Source organism: Oenanthe melanoleuca, chromosome 10 (assembly GCF_029582105.1).
Source record: "Oenanthe melanoleuca isolate GR-GAL-2019-014 chromosome 10, OMel1.0, whole genome shotgun sequence".
In the NCBI taxonomy this organism is placed as follows: Eukaryota; Metazoa; Chordata; class Aves; order Passeriformes; family Muscicapidae; genus Oenanthe; species Oenanthe melanoleuca.
In genome coordinates, this window is record NC_079344.1 from 16,298,583 (window position 1) to 16,309,230 (window position 10,648).

At 52.5% G+C, this 10,648-nt stretch overlaps 1 protein-coding gene across 4 annotated transcripts in view; it reads right to left on the minus strand.

Moving 5' to 3' along the window:
* Positions 1-8,715, minus strand: part of ZNF609 (zinc finger protein 609) — a 63,934-nt gene extending 55,219 nt beyond the window's left edge. For 3 of the 4 annotated variants that reach the window (XM_056499465.1, XM_056499463.1, XM_056499464.1), the window contains exon 1: positions 8,579-8,709. The gene's annotated coding sequence lies outside the window, so the exon portion shown is untranslated. Of the gene's footprint in view, positions 1-8,578 lie in introns of all 4 variants that reach the window. The other variant, XM_056499462.1, reaches the window with a different exon arrangement.
* Between the last annotated feature and the right edge of the window lie 1,933 nt (positions 8,716-10,648).

Below are 10,648 nucleotides of genomic sequence, written 5' to 3' on the forward strand. Positions count from 1 at the left end.
CAAAACCCACCTGCTCCCAAATACACATTCAGGCCTCAACTTCACATTCATCATCAGGCAAAAGGTATTCCTGGGATCAAAATACAACCTCATCCCCATTCCCATTCACGCATGACCTTAAAATATGATTTTTCTAGCAAAACTCCACACAACTGCAGCACATGACAACATCCAGCAAAACTGTCAATATAAAAGATAAACACACGGTGCCAGTGCATTTGAAGAAAATACCAGAATAGCTAAAAACCTAGTGTTTGCTTCTTATTGACAGTTCTATAACCTCAATACCATGAGGTTATATAGGTTATGAGGTTATACTCAATCCAGGGCTGAAAAACCCAGGGTTCTTGAACGTGTCTGACTAGCAAAGACACCCTTCTTGAGAACCCCTCACTTCCCTCAACTCCCAACAGGCTACATACAGCCCTGACACATGAGGAACACAGAAAGGGTGAACACAAAGAGGACCAAGAATTTCAGGCTTTCCTCTATATCATGAAATGGGGAAAACTGGAACAAGTACCTCTCTAATCCTCCCATCAGTTTTGCAAGTGTCACCACCAGAGTCCAAATTTTTTGTCTATTCATTCCTTGAGACTCCATAGTTCTTCAGATTTACAATTATTTGATTTTGATGTCTCTCAACTTGTGCATTTTTTTCAAGGTACCACTTCTGTATATACTTCAGAATAAAACACAGCTCACATTTCTTCCACCAATTCACAAGGAAGTCCAAGAGCCTTGTATTTCAACAAAACTATCAGCAAGAGAACCAGCACATGCTCCTCAGCACATGGTCCTCAAGTCAAGCAGGAGACACACTGATACCTACAGACCCACATGAAGCACCAAACTTTCCATTCAGTTCCTGTGAAGGATGGCTGGCAAACAGCACTTCCTGGAACATCTGCTCACTCTCTGCTGAATAGCACTGCTGGAGTCACTTCTCTGCTGGGAAGCTGAGCAAGCACCATTGTTACACACAAGCTTGAACATACATGTCTACATGACTCAGGTCACAGAGCTGTAGAGCAGAGCAGGTTGGAAGGGACCTTGAAAGGTCACCTGCTTCAACCTTTTGTGAAAATGGGAGGTCAGGTGAGATTACCTACCACCCTGTCCAGACATGTCTTGAAAACCTCCACGGGCATGGACTCTTACGGTGCCCCAGAGGAGATTGTTTCATGGAATGGCTGTAAGAAATTTCTTTCTTATGTTGAGATGAAACCTCTCCCAGTGCAATCTTTATCTGTTGCCTCTTGATTTCTCCATATGGCTCCTCTTTGTAGGTGCCCTTAAGTCCAGCAATGTTCCTGCCCACACAGCACCTCTGCAAAGAGCTGACTGACCTCCTTCCTGCCAGGCAGGAGCCAGGTTTGCAGGAAAGGCCACAGTGCTAGGGTAACACAGAGGCATGGACTGGAGGAGCATCAAGCACAGCATAAACAGGCTAGAGTCATGCCACTGCTTTGTTACAGCTCTGACAGCAGGGTCCTGTGTGAGCCACATCCCCTCCCAAGTCTTTGCCATGGAGATGAACAGGGAGTAGCAAGGCTCAGGCTCTGGATCATAGCCTGCTCATCCAAAAATGCCAGGATAGACATCTTCCAGCAAGCATGATCTTGCAGACTCTAAAATCTCAGACAGCTGAATATGGCCAAGATCTTCCTAAGAGATCCCAGATCTTACCCAAATCCACAAGCATAAATAGATGCCCAGTATCTAAACTTTCTGCTGTATAGAGAAAGAGGAATTAAAAAACCCACATGTGTGGGAGAAAAAGTATTTGGTATGTAAAATGACAGAGCAGCTTCCTTCCTGCAAGCTCAGTTCTCAGATCTACCCTGAATCAGGGCTGCCTAACAAGGATTAAACCCCTCACTGTTGTGTCTGCATGCTGGAAGACACCCCTGTGTTACTGCCATACCCACACCTGCATGGGATGGTTTAACAAGAACCAGAAACACAGCCCCATCTTCACCCAAAATCTGCATCCCCTGCTCGCCCCATGGTCCTCATGTGCCACCCTGTAGGTGTCACAGCATCACTGGCACCCAGCAGATGCCCAGCAGGCACTGGCAGTGCAAAGGAGTAGAGCAGGGGCTCCACAGGGTTTGGCTGTCAAAGGCCAACACACAGACCACTGGCAGCTACACAGCAGCAAAAGCAAAGCAACACCATGAGCAGTAACCAGCCATTGGTTTCGTTTGGAGACTTTGGTGAGTCTACCCCAGACAAGCCAGTGCATTCCAGCAGCACTAGACATGGCCCTGGTGTTCCCCTACCACCACAAAGGCCATTCTTGAGCCCAGCCAGCCTTGTCCCTACTGGCTGGTGCCAAAAATAACATTAAACACTCAAAACGAGACATCTGAGCCAATCTGCTTGGCACTGCAATGCTTCCCATAGTGATAAACCTGGGGAATGACTGTCCCTTGAAAAGAGCTGGTTTCAGCTGGGGAAGTGGAAGAGCTGTGTGGATTTAAAACCAGTGCAGTTACATCCTTGTTAACCCCAACACAGAAGTGAGCTGATTTATGAGAGGCTTAAAGGTATCTGAACTGGTGGCCTGTCCTCTAGCATAGCCTAGAAGAGGGTAGAGGGCACACAAAAATAACCCACGAGGTTCCCAAACTTCAGCACTCCATGCAGGCTGGAGGATCACCAGCAGTAAGAGGAAGCAGCAAGACAGATGTGACCAGGAAAGATTCTCGAAGCATGAGCTGTGGAAATGGGAAGAAAGAAGACCTGGCAAAGACCAAAGACAGCCAATGGGCATAAATAACCAGTGGAGTAAGTGCCAGAAAAGGGAACTTGCCCTTTTCCCCTGCTCACCCAATGCTGTCAGCAGGGATGCAGGAAGGTGTCCAGGTGCTGGCAGCATCTTGAGCTCAACGTTTTGGAGAGAGCAGGGTGGTCAATACTGAACCAGCCATTTGCTCCCTATTCTTACAGGGCTCTGGAGGCAGCATGGCTCCTCACTCTGCTCCTGGTCTCCCTGCTGTCCCCTAGCCCCACTGTGGGCCCAGTCCCAAACTGGGTTCTCATGGCTTCAGAGATGCAGGTATCCAACAAAGATCACCCTCCACAGAGGTACAGCAGGAACAGCAAACCATTGGCTGCACTGCCACCCTGCATCAAAGTCAACATCTCTTCTTCATCTTCATCCAGAGTGATCCCAGCTGAGCAGTGTCTCCCAGGCACAGCTCTGCCTCAACAGGAGATGAGCAGAGCTGGTCAGAGAGGATGGACAGCCAGTGGTTTGCTTGCTCCTAGGGAAGGGAGAGCTTCTGGGCTTTATTTCCTTTATCTTTCCTTTTAGGAGCAGACCATGCAGCCAGCCTTGGCTGTTTCTCAGCCTTCAGAAGACAACGAACATCCCTCCACCACTCCAAAACCAAAGGAGCTGCCACTTCACCTATAATTTGTCTTTAATTCCCTTCATTCAATAACCAATTAGGGCACCTTGGCTCCCAAAGCTGAGTCTCCCTTTGTAGTAAGGCCAGTGCATGCAGCTGTAATCCCTCTTCCTGTCACATCATCAGCCTGGGAACACTTTGGGAAAAAAACAACCAGACTGTGAAGTAAAGGAGGAGGGAAGGCACATGCAGACAGGGACAAATGCAAGCAGAGCAAGCACCATGCCGAGAAATCCCTTTTTTTTTTTTCCCTGGGAGGGATAATAAATAGGTGTATCTCCCAGATTAATACAGCACATTTACAGAGCTCTGATATCCATCAGAAAGTTGCTAATTTGTGCTAATGACCCATTGCAAATTGCCGAATTTTGTGAATTAGCCAGTGCACAGGAATACAATAAAACCCAATGAAAACCATGCATCAAAGAGGGCTGGGCTTATTTGGGGAGTCCTAGTGCACTTGGAATTACTTGTGGCAATGGATGCAGAGGGAAGGTGCAGATTAGATGTGAAACCCCCTCAAAGATAAACAAGAAATCCTCAGGACAAGAAGAAATTTCAACAAGGCTACAAAACCTTTGGGAAAGGAGAAGTAATTCTCTCAGAGATGAGCAAGATTCTTCCTTTCCTATTGGATTAATAGTGTTTACTGCCAGTGAAGTCATTACACACCTCCTTTTCACTCCTTTAAAGCAGCACAGCATATTCCTCCTGATCTGCACCAGGAAAACTCCAAGTCAAATCCTTGGACCCACCTGAAGCAACAATGTTCTGCTAATCCAAACCACAAATGGGCTCAGCAAATTCATTAAAATCAATTTTGTTATCATTAAATCAGGATAGCCCCATCACACATGACGGAGCACTGTAGAGATCTCATCACTGCAGCCAGTGGAAGAATGAGGGGCCCAAGAAGAGCTTAGAGGAAAAGTCCAATGCCACAAAACCTTTCTGTGCTTGGGGAAAGAGGAGCAGAAAGCAACAACATCATCTTTCCTTTTCTCACACTATGAACATGGCAATGAATTGTAGAAGCTGGCCATTTAATGTTTCAATACAAAATATCAAGGCTGTCCTGAAATTATCCTTATTAATCCACAAAAAACTGCACTTGCATCCTTTCATACCCCTCACACCACATCTGAGCTGACGTTCAGCAGCTACGTCAGTGGGTTTTGTGCATGTGAAGGACACTCAGCTGCAGCGAAAACAAAACAACCTCTTGGGCACATCACAAAAACTGATTTTTCACCCAAATGCAGATGGGCATTGGTTTCCTTTGAAGAAAAAAAATCAACCACAAAAACAACCGGAGTCCCAGAGCAAGTTTCCTGGTCAGGCAGCCATTCCCTGTTTTCTTACTGTAAGATTGTTCAGGCTCAACCTCACTCCTTCCTCTGGCACAATGTCATACCTCAAGGCACCGACCTTCAGTAGCAGGAAAGTGCATCTGCATGGCAAAGTAAGCCATATCCCAGTGGGATCTCCTTCCATGCCCTTTCCCAACACAAAACAACACCCTTCCTCATCCAAGTCAACACAGCATGGCGACACAAAGCAGACCAGTTGCTGCCAGGCTGGTCAAAGCTCTGATTCAGGAGCTACACATGGCCACCAATGAGCTCCCAGGATAGTTGTAAGCCAGCTCATCTACCTACCCCTGATCTTAGAAAAGGTCCTTCACACCCACATGGGCTCCTCAACACACCACAACCCCAACCCCAAACCCTGGGGGAGTCAAGCACCCCCATGCAATGGCATCCTCATCCCTCCTCCCACTGCCACAAGCACCCAAATTAGGATCTTCCCGAGTAAGCAGGCAAGACCCAAGTTCATCACAGAAGAACTGCAAACAGCCCAGGCCATCTCCAGGTGCTTCAGAGACTTCGGTGCCTCCCAAAAAATATCTCCACAAACTACTATCAGTTGCAATGGAACACAGATTTGGGAACAGACACGACTCTCCTACTTCCAAGGTTGGGGAACCAGCAGTCCATATTCTGCAGGAACCATGGGATTCTCCATGACCTCAGTGGGCAACCACCCTACAGACTCCAGCGCTGATCCACTCGCTGCTTTCATCATGTACAAGCAGCTGAGCACGGTTAAACTGTCACCAGCTCCTGGCAAGGTCACCCACAGCCTCACCTCGTCTCCGTGGGGAACCAGCACGTGATGGACCCCCAGAAGCATCCACTGCTCGCTGCCTGCCCCAGCAGGTCCCCGGCCCTGGCCAGGAACAGCGGCCAGCCAACACTCAAAGGGCATCGCTGCGCACGCAGGATGTCGCACAGCCCCAGAACAACATACCTGGCACCATAAATACCATCTGATTTACATAATGCTCTGGATAAAGGGGACAAAGAGGCTTACTGCATTACATCTGGAACTAGGATTGCATCAGCGTCCACAGGCCTAATCCCAGGCAGAGCCAGGCTGCACGGGGCGTGGTGGGACAGCGCCGAGGTGCATCCCCACGCCCAGCCCAGCCAAGGTCAAGCTCAAGATTCTCCTTCTTCTCACCACAAGCATGCAGAGAAAGATCCCTACACTCCAGAAATGCCAACTGGATCAGGCACAACACGTGACTTTGGTCCTCAACCACCATCAGCTGGGCCCAGAAGTGGGATCCCAGATGTGGGTCTCCCACCTGTCTGGCCTAGACACAACACACAGACATCCACTTTGTCTGGGGAATGATGATCACATGGAAGTGCTAGAAAGACCAGGCAGCTCCTGGTTTTCTTTAATTTATGCAATCACAACTAAGAATACACTGTAAATACAACCTATAAACGATTTTTGATTCAAGGCAGGCCTGTTCTGCAAGAGAATAAACCAGATGGAGTGAACTCTGGTCTGTCCTTCTTGTTAATTCAAAATAAAGACACACATACAAGGTGTTGGGTAGATCCAACACCATGTGAGAGCACCTCAACCACCTTTGTGAGCCCTTTCTTCCCACAAACACACCTTTTCAGCTCAATTTACAAGGAAAAAGCTTTTGAGGGAGAAGCAGCGATGCCATCACCGCCGACATAAGACAAGCCAGGTGCAAAGAAGTGTGAGGGGACTTTGCAACTGAGGCAACGAGAGATTATCTGTGGCTACCAGCCAGCACAGGGCTCCAGACAGATGGATCCCCCCAAAAAATCACACCGCTTTCAGCAAGCAGAGAGATAACAAGTATCTTAAGAGACACATCCATGCACACACACACTGGCCCCCTGAGGCTAAAGAGCAGCCTAAATGGTGACTCACCAAACACACAGACCAAGTCTGAGTGCCTGGCTTGGAGAAAGGAATAAAATCCCTGTGCTCTGGCCATACTCAATTACAAGTCATTCCAACTTGCTTGATAATTAATTTCCTCCAGTAGCTCTAACCAGAAGCAGCCCTTGCCCCGCATGCCAGGCCAGTCCAGGTGAAACATTAAATCCTTGTCTTTTCCACCAGAGAAACGCCAGTTCCTGGTGCCATGCACATCTCCCTTCTCCTCCTCCTGAGGAGAAAACCTCACTGGATGAACGAGGGCATAAAAGGGCAAGGATCTGTGTTTTGCGACTGAAACAGCTTCAAAATAATAAATTATTTTTGGTCGAGAGCTAATCAATAAAATCAGCTGCCTGGATTTTCTGAGTGCCGTGCATGTGCGGTCGCATACTGCCAACAAAGAGCTAGAAATGTGCGGCATAATCTGATGCTGGAGTCATCGCACAAAGAGTGGAAATAGGTTTTCCTGAGGATGTCCAGGCGACGAACTGCCTGCACACGATGGAGCCCAAAATCCAGCCCCAAACCAGCATCCTTCCATATTTCCCCAGAGGTGGGGAAAGAGCCCATGGGGCTCTTCGGTGCACACTTTAAAAAATGAGTGTCTAACGCCTCCTCCAAGGGAAAGGGCCTTCCCAGAAAGGGAGGAAAAAGCAAAGTAAAGGCAAAAGGAAGGCTACTGGGAGATGGAGGGGAGCCAAGTCTCGCAGACCAGATCTGAACCTGTGACCTTCCCCGTGTACACAACGGGCGGGAGAGCGCACGGCAGGAGCGCTTGCCCCGCCGGCCGCCCCAGCCCTCGCGGGACAACCGGCCACGTTGTCACCGGCGGGGTCACCTCCAGACCGGCCCCGCTGCCCAACGGGGGCTCCAAGGACTCGGAGGAGGGCGGCTCGTCCTGCGGCACCCGGCCCCAGCGGTGCCGCCCGAAGGGGCTCCGCTCTCGGGGTCTGACCCGCCCCAAACTCACAGCGACTCGCTGAACGCATTGGGGAACATTGAATCATCCGGGATCCGTGCCGAGAACCCCCTAACGGCACTACAAAAGAGCTGGGGTCCAGGCAACCTCTGCTCCTGTGCCCGCAAGCCCTCCCTGCACAGAGATGGGGGTCAAGAGGGGTGACCCCCAGGAACACCGCTATCCTCTCGAGAAGCCCCTCTCCGCCCGCATCACCCCCCGCAGCCCCGCTCCTCCCCACAAAACCTGGCATGGCGGTGACCCCAGCAGGGGAACACCGCCGCCCTCCAGCCGTGGGAACCCCGGGCTCGGAGCTCGACCCTCGCGATGGCCGAGGCGGGGCCTCGCACCCCCGGCAGGAGCCGGCCCCAAACGGCCACAACACCCGCGGGGCTCCTTCCAACGGCCGCGCAGGGACCGCAACCGCCCCCCGGGCACGGGCACGGGGGGCACCAGGGGCGCACAGAGCCTCAATGGTCCCGGAGATCCATCCCCACGGCGAGAGATGAGGGCGGGGGAGGCACATATCCCCGTCCCCAATGGTGGCAGGGGTGGGCAGCACACAGAGTCCCCAAGGGTCCGGGGGGGGGGAAGCACAGCCCCATTGCCGGGGGTCACAGAGGGGGGGGGGGAGCACTGAAACCCCCGTTCCCAATGGTCCAGGGGGAGGGGTACGCAGAGCCCCGTCCGTAAGGGTCAAGGGGGGGGAGGGGGAGGGCCACAGCCGCGTTCCCAGGGGTCACAGGAAGGAAGGGGGGAGGGCACGTATCCCCGTCGCGGCGCTCACGGCTCCCGACAGCCCGGGCCCAGCCGGCGCGGAAGGGGCGGGGGGGGATGCCCGAAGCCCGAGGGGAGCCCCAACCGCCACCCCCCCACACACTGCCCCCGGCCGCGGCGGGGCGGCGCGGCGCGGCGGCCGCGCACTCACCCGGTCGCTGGGGGCTCCGCCCTAGGTGCGCTCCATGTGGGTCGCGCCGGAGCCGGCGCTGCGGGCCGGGGCCGGGCCGGGCCGGCCGGGGCCGCCACGCGCTGAGGCCGCGCCGCGCAGGCCGCGCCGGGTCCGCCGGGCGGGGCGGGGCGGACACGGCGCAAAACGCGGAGGGCGGAACGCGGAGCGGCGTCCCCGGGCAGCGGGGAAACACGGAGCGGATTGCGCGCCGGAAGGATCGGGAGCCGGAGACAGACAAAGCCCGGAGCGGAGCGGAGCGGAGCATTCCCTGCCTTAGGAGCCGAAGCCGCCGATGTGCCTCCTGGGAAATGGCGGGGGGAATCTTTTGGGCGTGTTTGACGCTCTGAGCGGTGTCTTGTGCCCGGCACGCTTTTAGCTCCCCGAGCCAGCAGCAGGGGGCGGGAATATCACCACCCGGGGCATCCACACCTACCTCAAAATCCTCCACATTGTGCCCCACGCTGCCACTTTTCCTTTCCAAACGCTCTTCTGGATGGAAAGAACACCTGACTCCCCACCGTTCTCATGCCCTGGAGGTGACATGTCCCCTAAACTCTCCCCGCCCAAAGCCTCAGCACCAGCCCTGCTGACTGGGGAGGGGATTTCAGTTCACCTCAGTGGGGATGTCCCAGTCCTGTCTCCACGACACCCCAAACCAGGAAGGAGAACAGGTACAGCAAGCTGTGCCAATGGGAGATGGGCTGCAGGATCCAAGCTGGCATCTGTCAGTGCTGAGCATGGAGCAGGAACACGCAGGAATCTGCAGGTCCTGCCGATGGAGAGGGGAGCACCAACTCCATCCACCCAGCCAGGGATGCTCTAAGTATTCCAGGCCAAGGAGGTGCCACCATTCCTTGAGTGTGCCATCATCCAGTGTGCTTTCAGGGGAGCACCAAAGGAGATGCCAAATTCTTCTGATGCACCAAATAAGGACAACACAAGACCCAAATCCCTGGCAAAGGAGGTGATGCTGAGGCCAGAGGTTTGGATGTCTCATCAGCTTTTGGGGCTGGAGCAGGTGGGAGGGAGCCAGAAAATGTTTAAAGCAATAGGAAAAGAGGGATGATAAGAGAATTCTTACAGCCCCAAAGAGAGAAAGAGGAGAAATCCTTCCTTATCCTCATCCTGATATTATCCTTATATCAGATCCTTACTCTCTTCCTGATGAGGAGAAACTGTTCTTGCACAGCACAGAGCCAATGCTGGCAGGCTCCAAGACAACCTGTATTAATAAAACCAGGTCAGTTTTTACTGAAGTATTTTCAAGGATTGGGTAAAAGGCTTTATGGGCATTTGTTGTTGATGTTCACCAAATCTCAGACCAGGAATGGTGCTTCCAAGGGTGGAAAAACAGCATCAGACAGGAACGCAGGATGAACCAGGGGATGAGTCAGTGCATCTTTCCTGGCAAAATTGTGATGCCACTAATAGAGGAGGAAAATAAAACCCCTTCCAGGCAAGGCAGATCCATTGGGAATGACCTCAGCATCACTCCAATGACATGTTTTGCCACAACCACGAGCAGGGCCTGTGATCCAGCCTGCCTGTGGCTGTCAGAGATCCCACAGAATCCAACAGATGATGGTGGACATCAAACCCTTAGGGATGAAACCTGCAGGCACCAGGTAGACATGAGTTGTGGGTGACAAAGGACAGGGAGGTGACAAGGCAGCAGCCACTGCCAGTGGTGGATGCAGGAGATGGATCTGGTTTAATATGGAGCCCAATTATGGGCTCATATTAAAGCCAGGCTCAGGCATGGGATGGGTGACCCATCTGGGGAAGCAGTACTTTGGGATGGGCATTTTAACAGGCACCAGGTGTGATGGGAAGGTGGGATTTCGTGGGATCACATAGCTGGTACAAGATCCCACTCTGTCATGGTCTGGTCTGATGGTGCTGCACTCCTGGGACAGGAGCAGGAGCTGGGGCTGGGCTGCCACCTCCTCCCTGGGTGCTCGCCGCTCCCACACAGCTCACAAGGAAGGCCTCTCCTGCCTCCTTCTTCCCAAGGCACCAAGACCCTGGGATGACTCCCCAAGCCCCCCA